Here is a 5,213-nt window from a genome sequence, read left to right on the forward strand (position 1 = left end):
CCTTTGTGAGCCTCTCCAGACCATTTGCTACTTTCAGCAGCTGGTCCCCACTGGTTCTACCCCCCACTTTGGGCGAGAGAACTGGCGGGAAAAACAAGTGAGGAAGAGAGGTGTGCCCACCTCTGCCTACTCCCCCCCATAAGGTGGGGGAGGTGAGGTGAAGCAGAACCTCGAGTCCCCACCATCTTGAGGATGGGGGTCCCAGCCAACAATGGACAGGCTCCTGCCCCCCTCCCACTGGAGAGTGGCAGAATAGGGGGTGTACCCACCCCAGGGAAGGAACCCATTGGTCCCTGCCCTTTACCTATCTGTAAAGCCCCTAAATCTAGTATTGAGGGGGCACCCTGAGCCTTACTTCCTTAGATCCAGCAACAACAAGAAAAGAAGATAAGAAGAAGGACCGAAGAGCCGTGCAGAGCTAACAAGAAGATGATGCCCACTGACTTGGCCCCAGCCCCACAGGCCTGTCTCCCCTCGAACCTGCTCCTGTGAAAATCCCGGTGAGTCCTGCAGCCAGTAACCTTAAAAACCCCGGAGGACCTGCCTGCCTTCACTTCAAAGACTGAATCTCCAGTGAACACCGGAATTGTTCAAACTGCAATTTCTGGCTCTGGCCGGACACCACGAATCCAGCCCACTCTGCACCTGTCAAACCCAGCCCGAGCTCGAGTGGAAAAATACCACGAGGAGGTCCCCCCGGCAATCCTGACCTGAGATCCCGCAACCCCTGACCTGCCTCAAGCCTCCAGACGATGCCTGCAGCCTCAATCCAGAGGATCCCCCCTACCGTGACCAGAGCGAGTAAGAAAATCCAATGTCCCAAGGCACCCCTGCACCCGATGCCCCACGGCCTTGTGTGCCAAAACTGACGGTGCAGAACCAACCGACGACATCTCAACTTACCCCTCGAAGTGGTGGTCGTTCCCAGAAGATCCTCGTCCCAGAGCCTGCAGTGTTTCTTTGTACCGGAGGTTCCCCTTTGGAAACAACAGGGCACTGACCTGAAAACAGCACCCTGCACACAGCCGCCCTAGTGCTACTGAGGGTGCACCTTTGGTGCTACTTTAGTCCCCAACTTGCCCTGAGCTAAACACTAGGAGCTTTGCTCCCAGAACCCCGTGGCCTACTTGCCAGCAGCCACCAACCGGAGACCCCCTATCCTCCATAGGATAACATTGGGCATCAACACTCTGCACCCGGCCGCCCTAGTGCCACTGAGAGTGCAACAACAGTCCATCACTGACCCTGGGGGACCCCTGAGTATAACCCCAGAACCTTAACTCCCACAGTTGATTACTTACCTGCAAACCGATAACCTGTTTTTCCTCCATAAGATAACATTGACAATTTTCCTTCCAAAAAAGTTTGCAAACTAAAAATATTCCTTAAAAATCATACAAATAGCCAAAATGCATTCACCTGTTTGCAGGAAATGTCCCAGTGCTGAATCTAGGCATCCAGCACTGAGTTAGACAAAGTAATGTAAAAGTAAATTACCTGCAATTTGTTATAAAAGCGTATACATTTCAATGTACTGTGTTTGCTGAGTGTTGCAATCTACTACATTATCCGTAAATCAAAGCAAGTACGATTTCTACTGCATTTTCGAACTGTATTCAATCAAGTAACTTATTACTGCAAAGTATTTAATGCTTACCTCAACCAGGCTTGCTTGGTTCTAAAAATAAAACAACAGTATATTTTTTTATACAAAAACAGTTGGCCTAGAGTTCAGTTATTGAGTGTCTGAATTCATTTACTGACTGAGTGTGTACATCAAATGCTTAACACTGTCCTCTGATACTGCCTTACTGCTCGACCAAGCTACCAAAATTGGAGAGTAAGGTTCTATCTAACTTTAACCTCTGCCTACCTCTGGGAACATTTGGACTCTATACACACTATACCTCATTTTGGTGTAGTATATATAGAGCCAGTTTCTTAAATTGGTGGATCAGCGGTGGGATACACAACTTGCATTTGTTGTACTACTTGGTTACCACTTGATCACACAACAGAACTCTTAAATTGCCTTTAAAATTCTGATGTTTTCATATTGCCATTTTTACCAAACTACTAAAAGTCTTGTCAGGGCCTTGCTTAACCCCTTCGGCGCTCATGACGGAACGGTTCCGTCATGAGCGTCGGTTGAGCTGTGCTCATGACGGAACCGTTCCGTCATGACCACGCCCGCGCAAGCAGCGCTCAGCACAGCGGGGGAATCCGCCCCGCATGGAAGGGGTTAAGTCCCTTTAGAATTTTAGAAAATAAAAAGTCACTATAGTCAAGGGTAGAGGGGTTAGAACTTTATGTTAGAATTTCTCACAAAAAGAACCTAGGTATTATTGAAGATAACCAAGATGGCTTACAGGACATGGCTGAGGAGCTTTACCTCACCCCTTACCCTCACCTGTCTTTTCAGGAGTTATGTTCTTATGCAGAATTAAACACATAGTCATGGGCCTACATCCAACCAAACAAAAGCTCCAGTTGCTGTTGGCTGAGTATGCTAAGGCCCACCCTTCTAAGAATGGTGATGACCAACCAGAAGGGGAAGGAGGTGAGGCGGATGGAGATAGGTACCCACCCATCCCACTTTCTGGGGAAGAAAGGGTCCCTGTACCCTTGCTTCCAAGAGTTAACCTCTGGGGACCTAGAAGCCACACAGGTGGTTCAAGTCCTGGTGAGGACATTGAGGGCAGCCTTTTAGTAAGGCTGGCCAAATGTTTGGATCTAGAGTCCAGACTCCTGGCTCTATAAAAAGAAAGAAAGGAGATGAGTTTAGCACCCATCAATGGTGGCAGCAATCCAAATTGTTATTGTTATTGTTAATTGGGATTTCTAAAGCACATTATTACCGACAGGTCTCTAAGCGCTGTGAGAGAGAGCCCAACCTTGGCACATCTACAGGAGTGAGCCTTGAAATCTTGGCTTAGGTTTTGCCCAAGGCTTCAACAAAAAGGAGTGTTTTTAATTTCTTCCTGAATGGGAGGACGGGTTCTTTACGAAGACTTGCGGGTAGCTTGTTCCAGAGTTGAGGAATCATTGTGGAACAGGCTCTGCCCCTTTTGGAGGAAGTATTAAAACAGGGCAAGCCAGCAGGCCGGTATCCGAGGAGTGGAGGGACCGCCCTGGCACATAGTTTACCATCCGGTCCTTAATGTCAGCTAGGGCCTGGCAGTGGATATCTTTGTGGGCTATGCATGCCCCTTAAGCCTGGTTCTCTTCCTGACCGGAAGCCAGTGCAGCTGCTGCAGTAGGGGGTAGCGTGCGCCCGCCTTGGGAGCCTAAAAATTAATCTGGCAGCATCATTCATGATTACCTGGAGTTTCATTAGCAGCTTCTCCTGGCGGACAATATACAGGGAATTCCCATAGTCTAGTTGCGACATGATCATTGCCGACAGTACCATTTAGAGTGTCGTGAATGAGAGGATGAGGGCGAGTCTTCGTAACTGTCTTAGCAGGCCCACACATGTTCCCACCACAGAAGATACCTGGTGAGACACGGAGAGCTTGGCATCAATTTTTATGCCTAGGCTCTTTCCACTTGGGCTGGCTTGGGAATAGTGCCAAGCTCTTGTGGCCAGAAGAGGTCGCACCAAGGGTTGATATCCGTGGTAATGGCCAGAACCTCAGTTTTATCGGGGTTGATTTTGAGGGAGTTGGCTGTGTACTTCAGAATGTTCTGCATCCGTACGTGGGCCGTGGGAGAGTTGTCAATCTGGATGATGATTTGGGTATCATCCGCATAATTGAAAACTTGGCACTCCATGTGGGTCAGTGCGGCCACCAGAGGCTAAAAATAGGCATTAAAAAGAAGGGGGGACAAAGCCGAACCCTGGGGGACACCATAGGTTAGCTCGCCGGTATCGGACATCTCGTCAGCCAGTTGGATCCATTGGTATCGGTCTGACAGGAAGGACGAGAGCCACTGGAAATCTGTGACAAAAGTTGGTCATGATTGACCGTGTCGAATACCACGGACAGGTCTAGCAGGACCAGGGCGCATGGCTTCTTGTTGTTGGCCATGATCCTCAGTTTGTCCGTCACAGCCAACATTACCAGTTCTGTACTATGGTGGGTCCGGAAACCTACCTGTTTCATTTGAAGTAGCTGATTTCCCTCTATGTGATGTGATGTGAAAGGGTTTTCAGCACATGCTGTTCCAGCACCTTTGCCAGAAAAGGGAGCTGGGAGATAGGCCTAAAGATTTTAAGGTTCTTTGTATCAGCCCCTGTTTTTTTCAGCAGGGGAATGACCCTAGCTTCCTTGAAGTTGGCCGGGACCTGGCCAGTTTCAAGTAACCGATTTAGCAAGTTAAGGACCTCGCTCTCTACCCCGGGGAGTGCCATTCAAAACACCCTGGGGGGACAGGAGTCCGCTGGTGATCCTGATTTGACGCGGCCCCTTAAGAGGCTCAGGGAGTCATAATTGAGCCTTGGGAAGATGGTGAGGGGCTTGCCATAGGCGAGCGGTGTGGGGTCCGCCACCGGGGGACAGTGGATGACGGGAGTGTGGTGCATGTCCGTCAAGAGGTCATTGACTTTGTTGAGGAAGTATGACTGGAACTTGTTGCAGTCTTTCGTGCAGACAGGGGGTTTCTGTTCTGCTGACTTCCTCAGCTCCTTTAAAATCCGGAAGGTCTCTTTCTGTTTGTTATCGGCAGCCAGGATCCTAGATACGTAATATTTGGCTTTCCTGGCTATAATGGCTTTTTTATAGGCTGCCAACACAGTTTTGTATTCAGACAGAGCCTCTGGGTCGTATGCTTTATGCCAGGCTCTCTCAGACTGGCGCAGGGTTTATTTCTTCACTCTTATAATAAGGATAAAGAGCAATCTTATGATCCTAAAATCGTAAGGCTAAAGAGCAATCTTATGATCCTAAAATCCGCAAAGGGATTGTCCCTAAATTTGAGGAGGGTGATGATATCACCAAATGGTTCACAGTCTTTGAGAGGGCTTGTGACATGAGAAAGGTGGAGAAACCTCTCTGGGGTGCACTCCTGTGGGAACTGTTCTCTGGTAACTGCAGAGACAGGCTACTGACCATCTCTGGGACAGATGCAGGGTCCTATGAAATCATGAAGAGAAGTCTGATTGAGGAGTACAGAATTAGATTCAGGGGGGCTCACAAAACCCAGAACCAGTCATGGATTGATTTTGTAGACTACTCAGTAAAGACACTAGATGGTTGGTTAACTTGACACAA

The sequence above is a fragment of the Triturus cristatus genome, chromosome 2_2, assembly GCF_964204655.1.
Source record: "Triturus cristatus chromosome 2_2, aTriCri1.1, whole genome shotgun sequence".
Lineage (NCBI taxonomy): Eukaryota > Metazoa > Chordata > Amphibia > Caudata > Salamandridae > Triturus > Triturus cristatus.